Below are 27,149 nucleotides of genomic sequence, written 5' to 3'. Positions count from 1 at the left end.
TTTAATCTCTTGACAGTCCCAACAGAGAAGACCTTTGTTATAAAGAGGTTGTTTTAAAAGTGGGGCACCTTGTATTAACTCATAGCTTGTGATATATACTTATCAAATCACTAAGGCATGAAGATGTGCTAACAAGTAGGTTGTATATTTTTTCCTTTCTCCATGTCTTTCATTATGTAATGAAACACAAGGATTGGTCTTTCAATATAGTTTCCTCTATGTTTGCTCTCAGTAAGTTTTTGGGGTTTTTTTTTGGAGATGGAATCTCCCTGTTGTCTGCCCGGGCTGGAGTGCAGTGGCACGATCTTGGCTCACTGCGGCGTCCGCCTCCCGGGTTCCAGTGATTCTCCTGCCTCAGCCTCCAGAGTAGCTGAGATTACAGGCGCTTGCCACCATGCCTGGCTAATTTTTGTATTTTATAGTAGAGACGGGATTTTACCACGTTGGCCAGGCTGGTCTTGAACTTCTGACCTCAGGTGATCCACCTACCTAGGCCTTCCAAAGTGCTGGATTACAGGCGTGAACCACCATGCTCAGCCTGCTCTCAGTAAGTTTTAAGGCCAGAATATAAGGAGATTGGCTTAGTATTAAAATTAGATTAGTGACAATAATAAACCACTTTAGATATTTGTTGTGTGTTGAAATAATTACTGAGAAAGATTTTGATCTGTTTTCCCCAGTAGGTCAGAAAGCTAGGTAATATCCTTTTCTTCTAAATGTAGGCTAGGCAGATTGTTGTCCAGTTCCAATGGAAAACAATTGCATTGTTTTGATGTTACATATAGATTTTGGCCAGCATTGTTCAGTACTGAGAGGGAAGCTCGTTTAGAATTTAACTGTTTTTTTCCCTCACTGTTAAAGGAGATGAATAGCAAAGGGAAAAATACATTTCACATGTTTTATATTTTAGTCCATACCAACAAGTGATAAATTCAAGAATGTGATTTTGGATAAAATGTTCAGGCTTTAGAAAGTTATTAAAGTACTTTGTCTGTGATTATTTCTTTGACTTAGTCTTAATACCGGGTCTGTTTTGAAGGCTCTAACCTGTGGCTAGTCAAAATGTGCATCAGCCTTGGAGCAGTGCCTGTAATACTAGAATGGGTAATGATTGCAGTTACCTAACACAGCCAAAGGTTTCTCTCTGAGTTTTTTTGTACTCAAAGCATTGGGAGCAGAAGAAGAAAGAACCTATATGAAAACTACATTTTAAAAGCAGTTGCTGGAAATAATACATTATATAATACATAAAATACATGTTTTGCTCAGAAGCTGACTTTTGACCTAATTATGCTTGTTCTTCTTGTTTTTTTGTTTTTGTTTTTTTTAGCTAGAGCTAATGAAGTCTGTGCTAATCAGAAATGCTTATTCTGAGGAAGGGAGTAGATTTGAAAGCAATAAACTAAATACAATAAATAATTCCTTGCACTCTGTAAAGTACTCAGTAGCTGGAAATAAAATGAGAGCTAATAGTTGTTGAGCATTTACACCAGGCATGAATTATCTCAATTAAATCTCGCAATAACTCCATGGAATAGGAATTTGTATTATCTCAATTTTGGAGATCAAGAAACTGAGGACTAGAGAGGTTCCACCACTTTATTGTTAAAAAGAGAACACAGATCTGATTGATGGTTGAGCGTGTTACTTATTCACAGCATGCCTGTTAGCCTTTCTCTGTATTTTATTATTCAAGCTGAATTTGACAATTGAAATAAGCAGGAGATATGCTTAGGAAATAAGAGACTAGTTAGCCTAGAATTTATGTGTATCTTAACTAAAATTGAAAGTGGTCTTTTTTATTCTCAGACTAAATACAGTCTTATAGATTTTTATGTAACTGTTGAACTCTTCATCATTATGCCTCATCTTCATAGGAAAAACATCTTTTACTGAGAGGTATATGAAAGGTGCCACATTTTAGAAAAATACAAAGCAAGGGACAAATGGGTTAGTTCTGCAGAAAAAATAAATAAATCAAGGCTGAGCATAATGAGTTATGCCTATAATCCCAGTGCTTTGGAAGGCTGAGGCAGGAGGATCACTTGAGACCAGAAGTTTGAGACCAGTCTGGGCAACAGAGTGAGACTTTGTCTCTTACAAAAAAATAAAAAACTTAGCTGGGGGTGATGGCACACCGTGTAGTCCTAGCCACTTGGAAAGCTGAGGCAGGAGGATTGCTTAAACTTGGGAGTTCCAGGTTACAGTGAGTTATGATTGTGCCACTGCACTCTAGCTAGGGTGAAACAGCAAGACCCTGCCTCCAAAAATAAAAATAAAAAATAAATCACCATTTATAAAAGATGTATTACTAACATTTATGGCACACATCGTTTGATCTAGTGAGCACACTGAAGTAGGAGTGTAAACTTGGAGGAAAATCAGTTCTTAGAACAAATGGATACAGCTGTGCTATAGGGGTTGTCCTAGAAGACACCATGTTTTCTGAGGTATTGCTTCATCCTATGTAGTGCGGGGAATGATGGAGCCAGAGAGTGCCGAAAGGACGGTGAGCACACAGCCTTCACAAGTAACTGGTTTTATATCCGAGGATTTCTGCGAGTAGGAGGAATTCAGGATTCTTTACACTGAATCTCATTTGCATTATACTGAATCTGTGGGGAGTCCAGTGTGTCCTTATTTATGGGTCTCTCTAGGAATATTGACCTAGAATTATTCCCAAAGGGGTTTCAAGAATTTCCTGTATGATGGCTAGATCTGTGTTACTGCATTTTAGGATTCCTTTTCAAACTGGAGGAGTTCAGGGCTAGAATGAATGGTGAGTGACTGTAGGGTTTCCAAGAGGAAGAAGGAGTTTTCTTAGACTAGTCTGCTTTTTGTGTGAATGCGTGCCAATTTTAGGAATGGGTATAAATTTAATTTAAGCTGAGGTCTCATGATCTCTTACTATAGAGAAAAGAATCCCTAGGTTTATCTAGACCAGAACCTCAAGAGTTGTTTAGCCCAGAGTTGCCTGGCTCCTGTTTTTCTCATTACAGTGCATTCCCTGAAGTATGCACTAACTCATGGCTTTAGACACCTCTGAGGAGCCAAGCTGAAAAGCAGTCAGATGGAGCGGGAAAGTGGTAACTTAGCTGGTTGAGCTAAAAGGGACTGAGGCTCGGACAATCCGTATTTCTAGCACCATGAGGAAAAACTTTGTCCCATCTTTGACTCTCTTTCTGCACTTCAATTTCTTAAACCACTAAAATGTTGCTTATTGTAACCTCCTTTATTTATTTATTTATTTATTTTTGAGAGATGGAGTCTTGCTCTGTTGCCAGGCTGGAGTGCAGTGGCGCAATCTCGGCTCACTGCAACCTCCGCCTCCTGGGTTCCAGCAATTCTTCTGCCTCAGCCTCCCGAGTGGCTGGGACCACAGGCGCATGCCACCACGCCTGGCTGATTTTTTGTATTTTTAGTAGAGACGGGGTTTCACCATGTTGGCCAGGATGGTCTTGATTTCTTGACCTCGTGATCAACCCTCCTTCGCCTCCCAAAGTGCTGGGATTACAGGTGTGAGCCACCGACCTCCTTTATTCTTTTAATCACCAAGATGTAACTAAATTCATCATTTTATAAATGTTGAGGGTTCTGCTGCAGAGAAGGTGCTAATCCTGGGCAGAGTTTCGCATCTAGCCATTTTATGAGTTTTTTTTACAAGGTGGCAGACTGGTTAACCTGAAACCTCACCTACTACGAAATCTCGAGAACAGCTGGAAGAGATAACGCAACTTGGTAGCCTCCTTTGAAATGCATAGCTGGGTTACCCAAAGGTCAGGAAAAATCCTAGAGGTCAAAAATGCAGAGGGATCTGAAAACTGGGCAGCGAGACTGTGAACTTATTCCCAGATGCTCAGTGGAGGTGACTGAGGCACTTGAATTTTAACCTTTATGTAGGGACCAAAAACAAGAATGTGGGCTCATATTAACCGAAGAATCGAAAATAGAAGTTTCTACACAGATGGTCCCACAAAGGGCTACAGCGGGAAGGGGATGTGAGATGGAAAACATGTAACTGTTAGCAGTGAATCCATAGGGTCTGCAGCAAACTCGATTTTTGCCTCATTGGAGGAAGGAATTCAGCCAAGGGACATAAAGCAGAGTGAGAGACTGAGACAAGTTTTAAAGCAAGAGTGAGAATTTTACAAAAAAATTCTAGAGCAGGAGTGAAAGGAAGTAAAGTACACTTGGAAGAGAGCCAAGCAGGCAGCTTGAGAGATCCAAGTGCCCTATCTGACCCTTGACTTGGGCTTTTTTACATTGGCATGGTTCTGAGGTTTGCATTTCTTCTCCCCTGATTTTTACCTTGGAGTGGGCTGTTCACATGCTCAGTGGCCTGCCGGTACTTGGGAGGGGCTGCGTGTGCAGTGTGTTTATTGAAGTGGTGCGCATGCTCATTCGAGACAGTTTTCCTTTACTGGTCAAGTATTACCAGAGGAAGGTCATATACCAGTTAAACTCTGCTATTTTGTCTCTTTGTGTACATGCTTGAGCTCGCTAGCCTAACTTCTGAGATCTTATCAGGAAGCAGCGATCACCAGCTTAAAGTTTTCTATCTGTTGGGAGACTGCCTTTCCCTGGCACTGGCTGCAACCAACTATTATTTTGGAGAGGGAGTTTAACAACTGCCTATCACCTGATGTTTACCTGACATTCCTGGGAGGGCCCTCTCCTGCTCTACTCATGTCTGCCTAGCTACCAACTCCAACAAAACCACTAGCACAGGCAAGCATCAAAGAAGCTTGTACTTAAACTAGACTCGGCGGGGAGGGGAAATATCTCCCAGGGAACTGCTATCATAGGTGCGGTTTTGTGATTTTACTATACAGTTTCCTTTGGATTTTAGAATCTCAAAACATCCTCAGCTATTCTCTTCTCCCAGTTTCAGGTTCTTACTTTTTCTCTGGACATCCCTCCCCAAATAACTTGAATTCCTCTGTTTTATTATGTAGAGCCATTTAGTTCCCTTTTGCCTCAACTTCTATCCACTTTGATTTATCAAGGGCTTTTCTTTTCGTGAAAAAAATCATATTAATGCATTTTCCAATCAAAAGAACCAATATTGTAATTTGCTGCTTTCTCAGTATATGAAAGTGTAGACTTAAGAGGAAGAAACTGAGGCAAAATTAATATAAGTAGAGTTTCTTTAGGCCAAGCTTGAGGACTGCAACCCAGGAGCATAGATTCAAGTGGTCCTGGAAATATGCTTCAGTTAACAGCAGTTATAAGTGTTTTTTTAAAGGAAAAGAAGATGCAGCTTTTGAGTTGTTTACCAAGAATTTACATTAAAATAACACAAGCTGTTGATTGACTGTACAGCTGGTCAGAAACAAAATAACTTTAAACAATTGCTCCCAGACATGGGTGTGGTAGAGGCTGGGGGTGGGGTCTTGTGGGGTTGGGGGCTTTGTTTGGCTTTGTTTGTTTAAAAGTAACAATTGTCCTTATTTTTTTTATTTCTCCTATCAGTTTATCTCTTGTGGAAAAAAGGGAAGATGGGGGAGGGACCAAGATGGCCATATAGAAGCAGGTTGGGTCTGCAGCTCCCAGGGACACCAATGCAGAAGGCAGGTGGTTTCTGCATTTCCAACTCGAGTACCCAGTTCATCTCATTGGGACTGGCTAGGCAAGGGGCACGACCTATGGAGAGTGAGCAGAAACAGGGTGGGGCATTGCTTCACCCAGAAAGTGCATGGAGTGGTGGGGGGTGGGGCAGGGACCTCCCTCCTCCAGCCAAGGGAAGTGGTGAGGGATTGTGCCACCCACCAGGGGTACTATGCTTTTCATAGATTTTTGCAATCCACTGATCAAGAGATTCCCTTGTGAGCCTACACCACCAGGGCCCTGGGTCTCAAGCACAAAACTGGGTGGTTGTTCAGGCAGGCAACGAGCTGCAGGAGTTTTACATACTCCAGCGGCACCTGGAACTCCAGTGAGACAGAAGCATCCACTCCCATGGAAAGGGGGCTGAAGCCAGGGAGCCAAGTGGTCTCGCTCAGCAGGTCCCACTCCTGCAGAGCCCAGCAAGCTAAGAACCACTGGCTTGAAATCCCCATCACCAGCACAGCAGTCTGGAATCTGCCTGGGATGACCAAGTTCCCCGGGGGAGGGGCAACCACCATTACTGTGGCTTCAGTAGGCAATTTTCCCCTGACAGTGCTAAGGAGCCTGGAAGGTTTGGACTGGGTGGAATTCCCCACAGTGCACCAAAGCAGCTGTGACCAGACTGCTTCTCTAGGTCCTTCCTCACTGGGCAGGGCCTCCCTGTAGAAAGTCCACCAGCTCCAGTCAGGGGCTTACAGACTGAACTCTCATCTCCCTGGGATAGCACCTGAGGGGAGGGGTGGCTACAGTGTCAGGTTCAGCGACTTGATCTTTCTTGCCTGCCAGCTCTGAAGAGATCAGCTGATCCTAATGAGCGGGATTCCCTGAGCACAGCACACCAGCTCTGCTGAAGGTCCCTGACCCCATGCCTCCTGTCTGGGTGGGACCTCCCAGCAGGGGTCTGCAGACATCTCATACAGGAGAGCTCCGGCTGGCATCAGGTTGGTGCCCCTCTGGGATGAGCCTTTCAGAGGGAGGAGCAGGCAGCAATCTTTGCTATTCTGCAACTACTACTGGTGATACCCAGGCGAGCAGGGTCTGGAGTAGACCCTCAGCAAAGTGCAGCAGACCTGCAGAAGAGGAACCTGTTACAAGAAAAACAAACAAAAAGCAACAACAACAATAACATCACAAAAGAGACCCCATAAAAACCCCATCCAAAGGTCATCAGCCTCAAAGTTCAAATGTAGATAATTTCACGAAAATGAGGAAAAACCAACACAAAAACAGTGAAAATCCCAGAAGCCAGAATGCCTCTTTTCCTCCAAATGACCACACACCTCTCCAGCAAGAACACAGAACAAGGCTGAAGCTGAGATGGATGGACTGACAGAAATAGACTTAAAAAGTGGGTAATAACGAATTCCACTGAGGCAAAGGATTATGTTCTAACCCAATGCAAAGAAGCTAAGAACCATGATAAAAGATCACAAGAGCTATTAACTAGATTAAAGAGTCTAGATAGGAACATAAATGATCTGATGGGGCTGAAAAACGTAGGAAGAGAACTTTGTGATGCAAACACAAGTATCAATGGCTGATTTGACCAAGCAGAAGAGAGAATATCAGAGCTTGAAGAAATAAGGCAGGCAGACAAGATTAGAGAACAAAGAATGAAAAGGAATGAACAAAACATTTAAGAATTATGGGACTGTGTAAAAAGGCCAAATCTACAACTAACTGATATACCTGAAAGAGATGAGGAGAATGGAACCAAGTTGGAAAACAAACTTCAGGGTATCATCCAGGAGAACTTTGCCAGCCTAGCAAGACAGGCCAATATTCAAATCCAGGAAATCCAGAGAACGCCAATAAGATACTCCATAAAAAGATCTACCCCAAGACACATAATCATCAGATTCTCCAAGGTTAAAATGAATGAAAAAATGTTACGGTCAGCCAGAGAAAGGCCAGGTCACCTACCAAAGGGAAGCCCATCAGACTAACAGTGGACCCCTAAGAAGAAACCCTGCAAGCCGGAAGAGACTGGGGGCCAATATTCAACATTCTTAAAGAAAAGAAATTCTAACCCAGAATTTTATATCCAGGCAAACTAAGCTTCAAAAGTGAAGGAGAAATAAAATCTTTTTCAGACAAATGCTTAGGGATTTTGTCACCACCAGGCCTGTCTTGCAAGAGCTCCTGAAGGAAGCACTAAACATGGATAGGAAAAACCATTACCAGCCACTGCAAAAACACACTGAAGTACACAGACCAATGATACTATGAAGCAACTACATTAACAAGTCTGCAAAATTAACCAGCTAGCATCATGATGACACGATCCAATTCATGCATAACGATATTAACCTGAAATGTAAATGGGCTGAATGCCCCAATTAAAAGACACAGAATGGCAAGCTGGATACAAAGACAAGACCCATCTGTGTGCTGTATTCAAGAGACACATCTCATGTACAAAGACTCAAAATAAAGGGATGGAGGAAAATTTACCAAGCAAATGGAAAGCAGAAAAAAGCAGGGGTTGCAATCCTAGTTTCTGACAAAAGAGACTTTAAATGAACAAAGGTCAAAAAAGACAAAGAAAGGCATAGAGTAATGTGAAAGGGTTCAATTCAATGAGAAGAGCTAACGATCCTAAATATATATGCACCCAATACAGGAGCACCCAGATTCTTAAAACAAGTTCTTAGAGACCTACAAAGATACTTAGACCTCCACACAAAATAGTGGAAGACTTTAATGCCCCACTGTCAGTATTAGATCATCAAGACAGAAAACTAAACATATTCAGGACTTGAACTTAGCTCTAGGTCAAGTGGACCTGATAGATATCTGCAGAATTCTCCACCCCAAAACATCAGAATATACATTCTTTTTCAGTACCACGTGGCACTTACTCTAAAATTGATCACATAATTGGAAGTAAAACACACCTCAGCAAATGCAAAAGGACTGAAATCATAGCAAAAGTCTCCGAGACCACAGCAAAATCAAATTAGAACTCAAGATTTAAAAGCCCACTCAAAACTACATAACTACATGGAAATTGAACAACCTGCTGCTGAATGACTTCTGGGTAAATAACGAAATTAAGGCAGAAATCAAGAAGTTCTTTGAAATCAGTGAGAGCAAAGAAACAACGTATCAGAATTTCTGGGATGCAGCTAAAGCAGTGTTAAGAGACATGTATAGCACTAAATGCCCACAAGAGCTAGAAAGATCTCAAAGTGACTCACTAACATTACAACTAAAAGAGCTAGAGAACCAAGAGCAAACAAATCTCATAGCTAGCAGAAGACAGGAAATAGCTAAGCTCAGAGTGAAACTGAAGGAGATAGAGACATGAAAAACCCTTTAAAAAATCAACGAATTCAGGAGCTGGTTTTTTGAAAAAAAAAAAAAAAAAAAAAAAAAAAAAAAAAAAAAAATCACTAAAATAGATGGCTACCAAGACTAATGAAGAAGAAAAGAGAGAAGATTCAAATAAACACAATCAGAAATGATACCACCACTGATCCCACAGAAATACAAACAACCATCAGATAATACTATGACCAACTCTGTGCAAATAAACTGGAAATCTAGAAGAAATGTTTTAGTTCCTGGGCCCATACACCCTCCCAAGACTGAACCAGGAAGTTGAGTCACTGAATAGACCAATAATAAGTTTTGAAGTTGAGGGATTAATAAATAGCCTACCAACCAAAAAAAACTCAGGTCTAGAATTCTACCAGAGGTACAAAGAGGAGCTGGTAGCATTTCTTCTGAAACTATTCCAAACAATTGAAAAGGAGGGGATCCTCCCTAACTCATTTTATGAGGTCAGCATCATCATGATACCGAAACCTGGCAGAGGTACCAAAGAAGAAAACTTCCAGCCAATATACCTGTTGAACATTCATGCAGAAGTCCTCAATAAAATACTGGCAAACTGAATCCAGCAGCACATCAAAAAGCTTATCCACCACGATCAAGTTGGCTTCATCCCTGGGATGCAAGGCTGGTTCAGCATGTGCAAATAAATAACATAATTCACCACATAAACAGAACTAAAGACGAAAACCACATAATTATCTCAGTAGATACAGAAAATACTTTTGATAAAATTCAACACCCCTTCATGTTAAAACTCTCAATAAAGTAGGTACTGAAGGAACATACCTCAAAATAATAGGAGCCATTTATGACGAACCCACAGCCACTATCATACTGAGTGGGCAAAAACTTGAGGCATTCCACTTGGAAACTGGCACAAGTCAAGGATGCCCTGTCTCACCACTCTGATTCAACATAGTGTTGGAAGTTCTGGCCAGGGCAATCAGGCGAGAGAAAGAAATAAAGGGTATTCAAATAAGAAGAGAGGAAGTCAATTTGTCTTTGTTTGCAGATGACATTATCCTATATCTAGAAAGCCCATCCTCTCAGCTCAAAAGCTTCTTAAGCAGACAGGCAACTTTAGTGAAGTCTCGGGATACAAAATTAATTTGCAGAAATCATAAGCATTCCCATACATCAACAACAGACAAACAGAAACCCAAATCATGAATGAACTCCCATTCACAATTGCCACAAAGAGAATAAAATATCTAGGAATACAGCTAACAAGGGAAGTGAAGGACCTCTTCAAGGAGAACTACAAACCACTGCTCAAGGAAATCAGAGAAGGCACAAACAGATGGAAAAACCATTCCATGCTCATGGATAGGAAGAATCAATATGGTGAAAATGGCCATACTGCCCAAAGTAATTTATAGATTTAATGCTATGCCCATTCAACTACCATTGACATTCTTCACAGAATTAGAAAAATCTATTTTAAAATTCATGTAGAACCAAAAAAGCTCTCATAGTCCAGACAATCGTAAGCAAGAAGAACAAATGAGGCATCACACTATGATGCCTTCAAACTATACTACAAGGCCACAGTAACCAAAATAGCATGGTACTGGTACAAAAACAGGCACATAAACCAAGGGAACGGAATAGAGAACTCAGAAATAAAATCGCACATCTACAACCATCTGATCTTCAACAAACCTGACAAAAGCAATGGGGAAGGCAATTTAATAAATGGTGCTGGGAGAACTGGCTAGCTATATGCAGAAAATTGAAACTGGATCACTTTCTTACACCTTATACAAAAAGTTATCTCAAGATGGATTAAAGACTTAAATGTAAAACCCAAAGCTATGAAACCCTAGAAGAAAATCTAGGTAATACTATTCAGGACATAGGCATGGGCAAAGACTTTATGATGAAATTGCCAAAAGCAATTGCAGCAAAAGCAGAAATTGACAAATGGCACCTAATGAAACTAAAGAGCTTCTGTATAGCAAACGAACTATCATCAGAGTGGACAGACAATGTATGGAATGGGAGAAAATCTTTGCAATCTATCCATCTGACAAAGGTCTAATATCCAGAATCTACAAGGAATGTAAGCAAATTTACAAGGTAAAAACAAAAAACCTCATTAAAAAGTGGACAAAGGATATGAACAGACACTTCTCAACAAAAAGACATACATGCGAACAACAAACACATGAAAAATAACTCAACGTCACTGATCATTAGAGAAACACAAATCAAAACCACAATGATATACCATCTCATGCCAGTCAGAATGGTGGTTATTAAAAAGTCAGGAAACAACAGACACTGGTGAGGTTATAGAGAAATAGGAATACTCCCCACTGTTTGGTGGAAATGTAGATTAGTTCAACCATCATGGAAGACAGTGTGGTAATTCCTCAAAGATTTTGAACCAGAAATACCATTTGACCCAGCAATCCCATTACTGGGTATATACCCAAAGGAATTATAAATCATTCTATTATAAAGACACATGCAAACTTAATGTTCATTGCAGCACTGTTCACAATAGCAAAGACATGGAATCAAGCCAACTGTCCATCAGTGATAGACTGGATAAAGAAAATGGGGTACATATACACCATGGAATACTATGCAGCCATAAAAAGGAACAAGATCGTATACTTTGCAGGGACATGGATGAAGCTAGAAGCCATCGTCCTCAGCAAACTAACACAGGAACAGAAAACCAAACAGTGCATGTTCTCATTTATAAGTGGGAGTTGAACAATGAGAGCACATGGAAACAGGGAAGGGAACAACACACAGTGGGGCCTGTTGGGGAGGGGTCGGGGTGGGAGAGCATTAGGGAAAAGAGCTGATGTATGCTGGGTTTAGTACCTAGGTGATGGGTTGATAGGTGCAGCAAACCACCATGGCACATCTTTACCTATGAAACAAACCTGCACATCCTGCGCATGTACCCGAGAACTTAAAAAAAAAACAGTAAAAAAGGGAAGATATGCAAAGAAAAAGGGGCTAGGCAATCAACTAAATTAAAATGAGAATTATATAGTTACCACAGTTGAACTTTTGCAGTGACTATACAATATGCTGCATTATTTATATATAGGAATGAAGCCTTGAGAAAATGAGACATAAATAGAAAAGAAACCAAACCATTTTCTTCCATAGTAATGGGATTTGATTTGATTAAAAATTACTCTAAATACATTTTCTAATTTCCTCTCTTTTCAGCTATGTACCCTGAAGCCAGTCTATTTTGAAATTACCTACTTGGTATTAATAAAGAGAGTTGTGCTCCCACGTTCAGGTCAAAGTCTTTAGTGACTAGAAACTAAACAGGTCACCCAGGGCTGGGAAGGATTTTTAGGTTTTGGGTACTTCAAACCCTTTTTGAAGTTGTTTTTCTGAATAATTTCTTAGTAATGTAATTTTTACAGCATCCATAGTATAAAGCCCTTTTTTAGGAAAGGCTTGCTTGGTCTTTTCAAATATTCCTGTTCCCCAAAGGATGACAATGTATAATGTACAAGGAAGGAGGCAGTGGGGGAAGCAACGCTAGCACACCACGAGGTTGATGAGAATATTCTGAAAAGAGCCACTTGATGGCAGCAAAAGGCATGTTTTCAGCACTGATTGTTTCATTAATGAATCGCAGGAAAAGAAGGGAATCTTCCCCCTTCTGAATTTCTGAAACTTGGTGTTGAAATATTCCCCTGACGTGTTGTTAATGAGCTTTTTGAGGAAATATACATAGTGAACTCTTTCATAAGCACTTGTTATTCTGTGAAGTGCTTGGCACCTTTTACTTTATGTTCTAAAATAGGTTTAAATAACAGTATGTATAGAGACTTACATGCTTGCATATACTTGTATGTGTTTATAGACTTATTTCAGTATTGTAAGGATAAATTGTATTTAGCACTGATGGAATTAGACATTTGACTCACTGTGAACTGGAATGTTTCTGAAGAGTGCATACTATTTAGAGCAGGATATGAAGAAGCTGATGTTTTCTAGTGTTAATCACAAAGAAAAATTCCATTTTTCCTGATATAAAACCTTTCCCAGAGAATCATTACCAATATTAACTAACACATCACTATGTGTTAAGTATTTCAGAGAGAGAAATTGAGAAATAAGACAAAGTGATACAGACAATTTTGAAAATAAATGTTAGCATTCATATTCAGGACCTGAATAACATGAAGGTATGAGTTAGGTGGTGACTGTAATGAGAATGGAATAGATTCTATCTCTCTGTTCTGTTTTTGATATGCTTTAGTAAGAAGTCGCATGGAGAACTCATCTGACTGGGTACGCTGAGTACCCTCAGTTAGTGTGATCAGACAAGGACGATTGCACCAAGGGAGGTGGCAGGAGAGAATATTTGAAATGGACACTTTCCTAAAGTCTAAAATGCATGGTTTCTGTGTACAGAGTAGGCAACAAAAGCAAGCAAGGACGAATAGGAAAAATAAATGAGGGAGAGACTGGCATAGACTCGGAAGGCTGAAAGAAATTGTTCAAAATCTAATTAAAGTACATGTACCAAGCTGATTTAAGCCTTAGCCTCTGGAACTCTTTCATTTATCCTGATTTTTAAAAGAATGACTAATACGCTGGTTCATAAGTATGAAAAGACTGTCTGATTTATCGCTGCAGTTTCTGCCATCAGAGTTGTAGGTTTCAGCACATACTTTTTCTCAAGGCTGAATTATCAATTAGTGGAAAAAATCAGGGTGAACTTTTACTTCAGGCAGTAGTTTATTTTCATGTTTTAATTAAAAACTTTTGTTAAGTTCACTATTTTCAACACCTTCAGTAATGCTTTCTGCTCCCTTACACAAACTTTTTTCTTTTTCTAATTAATACTCATAGAGTAGTAGGAGCCCAAGTACACAATTTTACTGTTAAGAACTGTGATTTTCACTTCTTATTGCTTTTCAAGTAATAAGTTGGTCAACCTGCTGCCATTGTTTACACTGGTAGCTTCCTTCCAAGGAAGGAAGGAATGTTTGTGTGTTTGCTTCTTTCTTTTTAAAGGTGCCGAATTTATTTTGGGAGTTGGTAAGAAAAAATTGAAATAGTCTTTAATAAATGATAAGGGACTTAAACTTATGAAACTACTGAAGTACAAAGCTACCAATTGTAGCAAATTAAAAAAAGAGATACAATATGATTTCCAAAGGTATGTAGCTAAACACAGCATTTAGGGGTGGGTAAAGAATGGAGGACTGGGAAAGCGTTCAGGAGCTGGTGTAGGAAGAGAGCCGTCTGTATGTTTTAATGAAGTCCAGAACTCCTTGATTCAATAGCTGAAAAGCTTGATTGACTGCTCATACAAGGCTGGATGCAAATTCCGCTGGAGTGGTGCTTTAGATAATTTGTTGGCTTCACTCTTAATTAGGATAAACATTGACTTTCTTGTACGATTAATTCACAATAATAGCACAATTAATTACTAAGGCTGGGAGTAAGGGGCAAGGCTAGTTGCTGAGAATGAGCTGGTGAGAAGAAAGGCTGGAAATGAATGGCTGGTTCTGGTCAAGAGGGTTGACCCAGAGAGGCCCTGGAGATCGGGGTTGAGTAAGAGGAGAGAGAGAAGGAGGGAGAGGGAAGGGAGTAAGAGGGAGAAAGAAGACAGACAGAGAGAGAGAGAGAGAGAGAGAGAGAGAGAGAGAGAGAGAGAGAGAGAGAGAGACGACTTATTTAGCTGGAGGAAACAGCAATAGGGCACAATTTGCTGCTGTTAATACTGTTGGTTTTGCATTACTTGGTTTTGATAGTACAAAGGTAAAATAACACAGCATATCCAAATGATCACAAGTTCAGTTAGTGTTGTTTGAATTGGTGAAGTTTTAAAACACTAATGAAGACATAATCAATGTTGCATCCTTGTTACTCTGTGGGAGTGCATTATTACCTATTCAGAATGGACACTGATTTGCCACACTTAAGAGGTGTTCTGTGATCATTATTCATGGTTGTTTACTCCAGCTCTCTTATTAATTATTTTATCAGCTTGTTAGAGGGGAAAATTCTGATCTGGCAAATAAAATACTTGGATGTTAGCCCAATCTTAACTACATGAAGGCAAAAATAATATAGAAAAGTTAGATGGTTTTCTCATTTTCTAGAAATGAGTTGTTATGGGGTTATTAATATCATTATTCCTGACATCATCATCATCATTAACCTGGGGGAAATGCATGCTTCTAAAATGAAGAGGCAAACTAAATTTCTAAGGTCGCTAAAAATCTTAGTTGTCTTTGGCTTTATTTGATGTGAGAGGCAGTGTGATATAACAGAAACAGCATGGATTATTGTCCCAGCATCCTTTAGCCATGTGACTCTGAGTAAACTACACTTTCTCAGTGTCAGTTTCCTCAAGTGTAAAATGAGGATGTTAGTACCCATTTCAGGGTTGTTGTGACAATCCAGGAAGACCAATGCAAAGCAACTGGTATGATGCCCACCATATAATGAACTCATGATAAATGTTAGCAGCTATTATAGTAACAGAAAATATATATTTTAGTTGAGGCAATTTAGCTCTCCATAAATATTAATTGCTATAATAAAAACAATAAGTAATTTGGCCAACATAATGAAATGATCTAACTTATGGCAGTAACATTATTACGTTATCGTGCAATTGTAATAATTATTTTTAATTTCACGCAAAATGCCCAAATGAATACCTGGCCCCAGTAGGTCTTCAATAAATATGAATGTCCTATGCCATAGTACTTAATGTGTAATGTTAAAGATACTTATGGAGTGAAATTAGCCCACAAAATATATAGCACCTGGCTTGAATGCTGTTGGAATGCATCTTTATGAACATAAATAAGCAGTTTCTTATTTTATTTTCCATCAATGAAAAGTAGATATTAAAATCTACTATAATATTTCATTAAGGTTCACAAGTTACACATTACATTAACTAAATGATTATTTGATAATTCTTTATAAAAAGAAAGAAAATTTAATAGAATTTTGGATAATAGCATGGGAATTAATGATGCAGTGGCCCGTGTTTGTGCATGTGTGTGTGTGTATTCATTATCTAGAGACCATATGATAATGAATATCTTAGATCCATCTCTATTCCTTCTTCCCAGTGGTGAATATGTTGGAAATAATTGCTTTCTAGTCATGGAATATGATAGCCTGAGGCTCAAGGTTTATCAAAAGTTACATAGTCTGATTTAATAGTTAATAAGAGATGGCTCAACACCTTCTGAGAAAGTGATATTTCTGTGACAGATTATCCCATTTGTTATTAACTCCACAGTTATTCTTGAGGGATTGATGAAAAACAGTAAACAGAGTCCTATTAATAAAATATTTAAATATATAAATATTTCCCTCCTAAGGTAACATCAGTGACAGCACAACTGCATACGCTATCCTTGCTCCTGAGGTAGCAATATCTGCAAACTCTTCTACCCTTCCGGTACCAGGTCAGGAGGGTAATAGTTTTTTCATGGTGGACTTAAGTGAGCTGCCCGTGCTTTCTTAAGACGAGGATCGCATTAGAATTGGTTAACTTTTCTCTATTTCAGTTTCCTTTAGGTTACTACCAGGGTACCCGGACACTCTACTTTTTCTTTTTTTTCTGGAGAAGCAAATATGCATAACATAATTAAGTTAGTGTCAGAAGATGTGGGATTATGTGACTTGAAAGAGCATAATATTTATAGTAAAGTTCTTTAGAATTGGGACACTCAAAGACTGATACTGATTTAAGTAACCTACTAAATTAATATACTTACCTAATTTTAAGAACCACCACCTTATGTCATTTACAATAGAAGATGAATAAAATAAAAGCAAAATATGAAGAAAGAAAGGGGAGCATTGGATTTTAATATATATTTGGTAGCCTACATAGTTTAATTCTTCTCCTAAAATACACATTTTAAAAGATTAGGAGGATAGTTCCTAGGCACATTCCAAAGCATATATTATTCAGCACCCTATATAGTAATAGGAAATAATATGTGTCATATATAAGATGCTTATATTCTTTTAGCAAAAACAAAGTTTTTATTGCTTCGGTATTACCTCAGATTTCAGTATTGCCTCAATATTTGATTGCTTAAATATTATTAATATATCTATATATGCATATTCTGTTATTTTAATTATATTATAAATTATATTTTAAAATGTATTAATATATATACAATATATATGTATCTGTATGTGTAATATCCATTGTTAGGTAATAAAATATAGTTATGAAAGCATTTTACTTTTATTAGGGAATTTGATGTACAAACTTACAGCTAAATATCCAAAATAAATCTCTGATGATAAAAAGTTATGAGTAACAAAGAGATACATTTTGAGTCCTACAGAGGCATCTTAATCAAGTATGTAGATATACAGTTCATAAAACTGAGACATCAACATTTCATAGCATAGATCTTAAAGGAGCAACAGATGTGATATTTCTGTTGGGATCCTGTCAGGTTAATACAGGGCTCAGCAAAAAAGAGATGAGCTAGGAAATTTCAGCTCCAGTTATAGTTTAAAGACAGATTTCCCTGACATCAAACAGAGCTGCTTCATGAAGTACGTTGTGGACATATTTTGTCGTAGCCACACAATGAGTGATCATAGCTTACAAAGACAAGGTAAGAATTTAGGACTAGAAGATACAAGTCAAGGTTGGCATGATTGGAGATCCAAGTCAAGACTGTCATTTGTGGTAGTAGTCTAAATTCATGGATTATTTAGGAATTAGCAGTAAGGTGAAGCTAAAGTAAGGAGTTTTGGAGAATTTAATGAATTCTATGGACCCATTTTCCCCAGCCTCCCAAATTTTGTGTACAGTATGAGAGAGTTTACAGACTCCCAGCCGTTGAACTAAGTATCTCAGAATTAGGAGAGTAAACGGAAGACATCAATGATAGGCTCTTAAAACTAACATGTATCAGTCAGAATAGGTTAGATTATGCCTCAGTAACAAACAAATCCAAACATCTCAGTGGTCTGAAACAACTAAGTTTATTTCTTGCTCTCACTACATTTTCATAGTCAGCTGGAGGGCTCTGCCGCTGACTATGTTATACTCTCCCTCTGGGATCAAGGCTGAAATAGCAGCTGTAATGTGGAAGGTTGCTAGTAGCTCTCAAGGAAGTCTCAGAGCAGTCAGTAGTTGAACGTTTGGCCTGGAAGTGACATAAACCACTTCTGCTCACACTCTGATTAGAACTAATTACTTGGCCCCACCCAAGCACAAAGGCATGGTAAGTGCATGGGCCTGGGAGTGGGAGAACCAGAAGCATTTTTAGGAACGACTCTACTGACTACCACATGAGACCACTCCTACCCCTCAACTAGAAAGGGATGATATACTTCCTGGTCTCCTACTTCTCCTTACTACATGTAGTGACTTAACATTCTTCTCCACCTTCTAACATACAATGTCTTTCTTCCTATGAAGGAAATGTATAGACTATTTAAAAAATCATCCTATCTATGGCTTGACATAAAAGTTGTGGATGCATTTCACATCAAAATCTAGTTATTATTCCAACTGTACATGGTGATACCAGATGACTTATCAGGATAAGTGTGCATAATTGAACAGAGGAGAAAGCTATTTCATGAGGAAGGTAAGGTACAGGATTAGTTAGACACTGGACTGATGGGTGGCTAGTATGCTCTGGCTGAGTTCTTATCTCTAATTAGTGCTGTATATATTCTGATATGGTGACTACATCCATTCCGATTGGTACTCCTTATGCTATTTTTGTTCTAAATACTTTGAATTGTCTCCAGAGTTAATAGAAATAAATTAGTGAAATTATTGAATTTTGAAGAAAAGGAACAGGTCAACAGGACCTTATGGAGATATGGATAAAACATGTATAATAAGTCAGATAAATTATAAAATGTTATACCTTCTTATGTCTACAAATTTAAAATGAGTCAAGAACACAGTTGGAATCTGATCATTTAATAAAGAGGCTCCAACTGTGGCTGAACTTTTGCACTCGTCCTGGCTGCCCTGGTAACAAGGCTCCCTTTCTATGCTAGTAATGCTTCAGTGTGAGTGAGGTAATAGTTAGCAGTAGAGACATGTGTGTTCAAGTCAGCTCCTACTTCTGGGTAGTTAGGAGTTTGCTGAAGGCAAAGGATGAGGTCATGAAGGGAAGAATTTGAGTTAAAAAGAAAATAAGACAAAGAATTAAGTTGAGCCTTATCTTGAAATTTTTCTGAGCAGAGCCCTTCGCATAGCATGTATTTCTGATCTTGGTTGAAATCAGGGTAGATAGTAAATCACGTGGTTGTTTATCTCTGTGAGGTCTTCCATCACAGCCCAGAGGAAGCACTAGACTGAAAAATTGTGACATGTACAGATTGGCTTGGATTAGAGCCACTTGTTATATGGGTTACTCTGCCTCCTCTTAGCGTTACCCAGGAAGTTCTCATCTGCCCAGAAGGTTCAAGAGGGAGTCAAAACAGGCTTGCTCATATTTTTCTGTGAATTTTGTTTACTTTGTATTTGATATTGTCCTTAGGCATATTGTGTCCTTGCCAAATACATCTCTTCAAATTCTGCTTAATGGTCTGAGCCTTTTTTGCTTTCATTAAACATATGTCAAATGTACACTAGTACTTGGACTGAGATTAGGAAGAGTCAGCAATGAGCACTTCATTGTTTTTTCTTTTTATAATTTTGACTTTTACTTTAGATTCAGGGTGCAGGTTTGTTACATGGGTATGTTGCATGATGCCGAGGTTTGGGCTATGATTGATCCCGTCACCCAGGTTGTGAGCATAGTCCCCAGTAGTTTTTCAACCCTAGCCCCACTCCATCTCTCCACCTGCTAGTAGTCCCCAGTGTCTACTGTTGCCATCTTTATGTCCATGTGTACTCAATGTTTACCTCCCACTTATAAGTTAGTGTGGTATTTGGCTTTCTGTTCCTTTGTTAATTTGTTTAGGATAATGGCCTCCAGTTGCACCCATGTTGCTGCAAAGGACGTGATCTCATTCTTTTTTGTGGCCGTGTGGTATTCCATGGTATATGTGACCACGTTTTCTTTATCTAATCCACCATTGATAGGCCTTTGTTATTGTGAATAGCTGAGTACTTCATTCTTTCAATATGTTTCCTCTTTATCTAAACGTTTCCCACTAGAAAAAGAAGAGGATAAGAGGTGCTTCCTCCATTCCACTCTTTAAAGTCCCTAAAACAAAACCTAATAAAAACCAGAACATAAATAATATAATTAAAATAATATACAACGTTACCTAAAAACAGGATGGTTTTGAAATTTGATATTCAAGTGAGGACACCTTTGAAAGTGAAAGGGAGTGCTGTTAATAACAGAGAAGAAAAGACATAGATTACAATGTCCATGACTAACTTAAAAATATAGTCACCGTACTTAAAGCCAGTAGGAGAGAACAGAGAGATAAGGAGGGAAGGAAAATTACCTTGGGAATACTGTAAGGGGAAATCTTGGCCTTGATGCACACTGAGTTATCATACTCACTTGTAACTAATTTGCAGCCAAGTTCAGTACTATTAATGATAGAGTACATGAAATTATTAAGATAAAAGCTCTTTTCCAGGAGTAACTTGTATCAGGCTGACTATGTAAAAATGAGCTACTAGGCAAAAAATAAAGTCATAGAAATCCATATTCATAGTGAAGCCTCAGAAATGGCCTTAGTGATTGACAAAAGAATTGTCAAAGGACTAACTCACTAATTTGATTGTATTTTCTGTGCCCATGACAATAATTTAAGAAAATTAAAATGAGTTCCATTTTTCTTAAGGCAAACCTGTTATGCCTTGCCTCAGATTCCAATAGGACTACAGAAGAGTCCCTGTAATGTGGGAAATGACTATAACTGTGTAGTGGGCAGCCTCTGAGATGGTCTCAGTGATCCCCACCTCCTGGTGTTGAAGCCTAGTCCTTTATTCCTTTCCCCTTAAGTATAGGTTGAACCCAGTGGATCACTTCTAATGAATAGAATTTGATAAAAGTAATGCCATATTACTACTTCTTCTTCTTCTCTCTTTCTTTTTTTTTTTTTTTTGAGAGAGTTCTCATTCTGTTGCCCAGGCTGGAGTGCAGTGGCACAATCACAGCTCACAACAGCCTTAACCTCCTGCTCAAATAATCTTCCTACCTCAGCCTCTTGGGTAGCTGAGATTACAGGCATGTATTACCATGCCCAGCTAATTTTCTGTATCTTTTTGTAGAAATGGGTTTCACACGTTTCCCAGGCTGGTCTTGAACTCCTGAGCTCAAGAGATCCTCCCACGTGGACTCCTGAAGTGCTGGGATTACAGGCAGGAGCCACTGCATCCAGCCACATGCTACTTCTGAGGTTAGGCTGGCTTCTGTCTTGTACACTCTTGGAGCCCTTACTCTGGGGGAAGCAAGCTGCCACACTGGCAGTATGTCATCCTACGAAGAGGCTCATGTGGTAAGCAACTGTCTCCAGATAATAGCCAGCAAGGACCTAAGCCCTGCCATCAACCTCATGAAGGAGTGGAAGCAGTTCCTTCCCATATCAAGCCATGAGATGATTATAGCCTCAGCCGATGTGATTATAGCCTTGTGAGAGATCCTCAGCTGGAGCATTCAGCTAAATTGTACTCCGATTCCTGACCCACAGAAACCAAGATAATGAATGCTTTCTGTTTTAAACTGATAGGTTTGGTGATAATTTATTCCCCAGCAGTAGATAACTAATGCACTACATATAAAATAAAATAGTGTGTTCTGAATGATGAAAATATACAGAAACACGTGCACACATGCATAACCCCACCCCCGATGCCCCCCAGAATGGCTACAAAATCCTTATGTATGAAGGATAAGAGTTTGTCCTATGCTCTTCTCCATTCTCTGTGCTGAATTTTTTTTTTTTGCCCTATGTTTTTCTGGATATTTTCTTCTGTGTTTATGGTAGGGGGACTTTAAATAGTTCCACAGAATATTAGCAAATAATAAATAGAAGACTCAGTCTCAGGCATAGAGACCACATATGATATTATAGAGCATATATTTGGAAGAAGCACTATTGATCTTTCTTACTGAACACAAATTTTTCTTGTGAGATTTCATAAAGAGGATCCTCTAAAATGTAGAGAACCTCTTCAGTGACGTTCCTAACAACATCCTTACCGTAAACAGAACAATGAATTTGAGCCAGCTGTTCCTTTTCAGGTCTGTCAGTACAGTCTTTATTTGCAGTTTTAAGGACTAGCCTAATTGTAGCGTATGACACCCAAGTGGAACTTACTAGCCTCCAAGGAGAATATCTTGCATATTTGACTTTTTCAACAATATCAAGTATAATGATAAAAGAAATCTGCAAATTTCTTCTGCAGATGAATGTTGTTTTTTGGGAATGGTCTAAGTTCTACTTGTGACAAAGGAAAAAATAATTTGCAGGTGACACCTTTTTCTGGCTATACAGTTCTGTAATTTGTTGTCTATAGCTTAACTTTTAAATTATTTGTTCCAAAAGGTAAGTATCCAGCTAGAAAAAACTGCTGAAGGAAGATTAAATCGAGGCTACTTCTCATCTTATTCTGCTATAGGGGTAGCTAAAACCCTTTGCAGAATTAAGAAAAAAAAAATCTCTTTAGCACAGTACAAATTCTTAGAGTCATCAGATTGTAGGTGTCATATACCACATTAATTTAGGAATAATGGGGTAATGCTGTCTTAGTTATACATGAGAAAGTACCTATATTTAAGATTGTTTCCAGAATTGGCAGTTTTTACTGCAGCTTGCACATGGGCAAATAATTCTTACTAAAATCACTTAACACTTCCTCATGAGCTTTGTGTGACACGCAGATTTATGTGCATATCCTTTTAGTAGGAAATGAGTTTGAATTTTACTTTGGGAAGTAAGAATTATATTGTAAGCGGAAATATAAAAAGATATAATAAAACTGTTTCAGCTGGTAATGTCACAGCATCACTTATCAAAGAAAGCACAACAGAGCCATAGAAATATCTTTTTACTTTATAGAATGAAGTGGAAAATACACTTTAATTGCTGTCAAGAAAAGATAGAAGCAAAATATTGTTTGTGATAGATCTGTTAGTATGCAGTACAGACTTATCAACCCTTTAAAAATTAATTTAAAATCACATTTCCACCCTTGTATGAAAACCCTTGGAGGCTTCTGGCATTCACCTCGTACTTCTTCCATTCTGTCATCTGGCAACTTGCTGAATATTCTTTCCCACTCACCAGGAGGTTTTCATGCCTGTCTCATAGTCTTGGTCTTTGCTTGAAGTCTTGCCACCATCTTGGGTGTTTCTAAAATCCACACGCTCACCTAGGGACTCTCTGTCAAACCATCCAGTGGATGCTTCCCAGTCCTTACTCTACTTAACTTCTTTCTCCCTCCATCCCTTGGCATTTATCAGCATTCCCGCCTCCTGGAAATGCAGTATTTCCTTGGTTCCTAACACCACTCACTCTCCTCCTCTCTTTAATCTCTCCTCTAGGTGTAGTAATACCTCATTATCCCTGGTTTTTCTTTGCAGTTTCAGTTGCCTGTGGCCAACCATGATCTGAGAATATTAAATGGAAAGTTCCAGAAGTGAAGAATTCATAAGTTTTAAGTTGTGAGGTCATCTTTAGTAGCTTGATGAACTCTTGTGCCATCCTTCCTGGGGTGCGAATCATCCCTTTGTTCAGCATATCCATGTTGGATATGCAGCAGGCTGGTTAGTCACTTAGCTGCTGTCTCGGTTTTCAGATTGACTGTCAGTGTACAACAGTGCTTGTGTTCAAGGAACCCTTCATGTGCAAGAGTAGTGATGGGGACATGTTGTTATAGTTGTTCTACTTTATTGTAAAGTATTGTTGTTAAGTTTTTCCTCTACCTAATTTAGAAATTAAACTTTATCATAGGTATGTGTATATAGGAAAAAATAGTATATATCGGGTTCAGTATTATCTGTGGTTTTAGGCATCCACTGGTGGACAAGAGGGGACTACTGTACTGCTTTTCAGTTTTCTCTGGGCCCTCATCACTCAGGGTTTTAATCTTGTTTTCTTACTCTAGTTAGGCTACTTGTATGACCCTATCTTCCTGGCTTGATTGACTATCTTTATGCACATTCTAAAATATATATATCTACCCTTGATTTTTTTTTCAGCTGAGTATCATACAAGCTACTAGAAACATCCATTTGAATATGTCAACAGTATTCAACCTGGATAATCCAAAATCAAACTCTTCACTTCTCTCAGCCTACTCTTGCTGGCTTCTCTGTTCCATATCAACCAATAGCACAGTTATGTACCCAGTAGCTAAGGCCAGACTTAGGTGTGTTGTTCATTCTTTTTTCCTCCTCCCTTATCTCATGCATGCAGTACATCACAAAGGCTTATTGATTCTACCTGCTAAGTATCTCTCAAATCCATTTAATTAGTCCTGCCTTACTGCTACTCCCCTTATTATTTCTTTCTTGGATTACTGCAACAGCTGCCCTTCCTAGTTCGATACGTTCATGTGATGGTAATTCTAAAACATACATCCTTGCTTCCAACTCTTCAGTGAACAACTTATCGTCTTCAAAATAAAGTCCAAGTCCTTCCCATGACTTTTACTGCTCTAAGGAATATGGCCCCACTTATCTCATTATTCTGCTCTTTTGTTATTTTTGTCCAAAGGCTGAATTCCATCCAAAGTGAGCTTCTTTTAGTTCTATGAAGAGGACTTGCTTTTTCTTACCTCTAGGTCTTAAATTCCTTCAGCGCCTACCCTTCATGCCTTCACTGCAAGCTCATACTCATTCAGGTCTCTGCTTAGACATCGCTTCCTCTGGGAAAACTTTCCTAATACTTTAAAGTCAGCTAAAATTCTTCTTCTATGTGTTTACATGGAACCGTGTGTCACCTACATCGTAACATTTAGCACACTATGTCCCTCCCACCTCTAGTACTCTAGATGAACATTATTTTTTATGTGACAGGAACAGTTAACATGAGATCTAACCTTTTAACAAAATTTAAAATATGCAATGCAGTGTTGTTAACTATAGGCACAATGTTGTACAGCAGATGTCTAGAACCTAATAATCTTGAATAACAAAAGCTTTATACTCACTGATTAGTAACTTCTCAGTTCCCTGTCCCTCCAGCCCCTGGCAGCCATTACTGCACTCTCTGCTTCTATGTGTTTGAATATTTTAGATACCGCCTATAAGTGGAATCAAGATTTTTTATTTGCCAATTCTTAATTGGATTACTGGTTTCAGGGTGGAGCCCTTGGAGGAACAGGGCCAGGATAGCATGCATTTTTAGGGCCTAATAAGCAGGCACAGTGAAGGCAAAGACAGATCCCCAAAATAAAGGGCACTATTTTATAATGGATCTTGGATTCCCTAAAGGAAGGAGATACTGTGGGAGAAGACAGCACAGTGCTTCCACCATGCATTTCATTGCAAGGCAACTGAAAGCCGATTAACTTATTTTATAATCTGCCCATCCCCAGATGTTTCCATATCTTTCAGGTGACCAAGAGCATGCTTCTCTGATTCAAATGTGAGAGAGTTAAGTATTCCTCCCTATTAGCCATCCCTTAAAGTATATTTCCTACCTAGTTATTAAATACCAAAGCTCTCTCATATGAAGTAATTTGATACCCCCATAACTCAAAACTGTCAGATAACACAATGTAAAACAGAACAGAGCCTTTGATTTTGAGAGGGAATTCTCTGCTTTTAATTCCTACGGTTTCATGAGAAAAATAGGTTTGTTTGTTTTTTTCCCCAGAACAGGCTCTGTGACACCTTCTTTGTTTTTTCCAAGGAGTCTCAGGCTACCAGAAGTTATCTTAGGGCTCATGTGTGCATTAAGAGAAGCAAGACAAAAAATAATTCAGTTGACTGAGAAGGAAAAAAAAATTCCAGAAAAATAAGATCCAAGAAGAGAAAAATATAAAGGCCTTTTAAATATACCCATAACTTGAATATCCACTTTTAATTAAGCTGAGGGCTCTTTAAGAAAATCCTTTTAAATCTCTTGTTACTTGACTTTAGCCACCCCAAGCAGTTAAGATTTTCAGCCTTTGAACTTTAAAAAAGTAACCTCACAGGTGAAACCAACAAGCCTTAATTAGGTTATGATTTAACTGCAAGTGTACCAGGAACTTTCTTTTTTTCTTTTTTTTTTTTTGAGACAGAGTCTCACTCTGTTGCCCAGGCTGGAGTGCAATGGCACAATCTCAGCTCACTGCAACCTCCGCCTCCCAGGTTCAAGCGATTCTCCTGCCTCAGCCTCCTGAGTAGCTGGGATTATAGGCATGTGCCACCATACTAGGCTAATTTTTGTATTTTTAGTAGAGACAGGGTTTTACCATGTTGGTCTGGCTGATCTTGAACTCCTGACCTCGTTATCCACCCAACTCAGCCTCCCAAAGTTCTGGGATTACAGGTGTGAGCCACTGTGCCTAGCCCCAGGAATTTTTGAAGGGGTGATAAGCAGCTTTTGAAACTGTCATTGCATTTGGTACCCATCAATGATAGACTGGATAAAGAAAATGTGGCACATAGATGCCACGGAATACTATGCAACCACAAAAAAGGATGAGTTCATGTCCTTTGCAGGGACATGGATGAAGCTGGAAACCCATCATTCTCAACAAATTAACACAAGAACAGAAAACCAAACACCGCCTGTTCTCACTCATAAGTGGGAGTTGAACAATGAGAATGCATGGACACAGGGAGGGGGACACCATACACTGAGGCCTGTTAGGGGATGGGGGGCTAGGGGAGGGATAACATTAGGAGAAATGCCTAATGTAGATGATGGGTTGATGGGTGCAGCAAACCACCATGGCACGTGTATACCTATGTAACAAACCTGCACGTTCTGCACATGTACCCAAGAACTTAAAGTATAATAGAGAAAAATAATAATAAAAAAAAGAAACTGTCATTGCATTTGGTTGAAAGTCTGAGACAAGACCAGCAGGTCTTTGCAATGACGTATATATTTCAGATTATCATATACTTACTGCTACAGGAGCCTAATATTTAAAGCTGCTACAGCAATTTGGGATTCTTGGTTTTGGACTAGTGTCCAAGATGTTCTAATTCTTGCTGGGACACTTATTGAGAAGTCTACTGTCAAGGAAACCACAGGTGAACTTCTTCGACTGTTCCTAAATCAGGATCATAACCCATTTTCATATGCCACATTATAGTGACTTTAACATCTTT

The 27,149-nt window shown here is 38.9% G+C and overlaps 1 protein-coding gene across 3 annotated transcripts in view; it reads left to right on the top strand.

Moving 5' to 3' along the window:
- The window catches only part of TMEM117 (transmembrane protein 117), a 542,479-nt gene that overhangs the window by 101,510 nt on the left and 413,820 nt on the right, over positions 1-27,149 (top strand). The gene's annotated exons all lie outside the window — the stretch shown is intronic.

The sequence above is a fragment of the Aotus nancymaae genome, unplaced genomic scaffold (assembly GCF_030222135.1).
Source record: "Aotus nancymaae isolate 86718 unplaced genomic scaffold, 86718_ANA_hifiasm-v0.15.2.pri h1tg000092l, whole genome shotgun sequence".
NCBI lineage: Eukaryota > Metazoa > Chordata > Mammalia > Primates > Aotidae > Aotus > Aotus nancymaae.
Note: the sequence above shows the minus strand (reverse complement) of the source record. Positions and strands in the feature narration are given on the sequence as shown.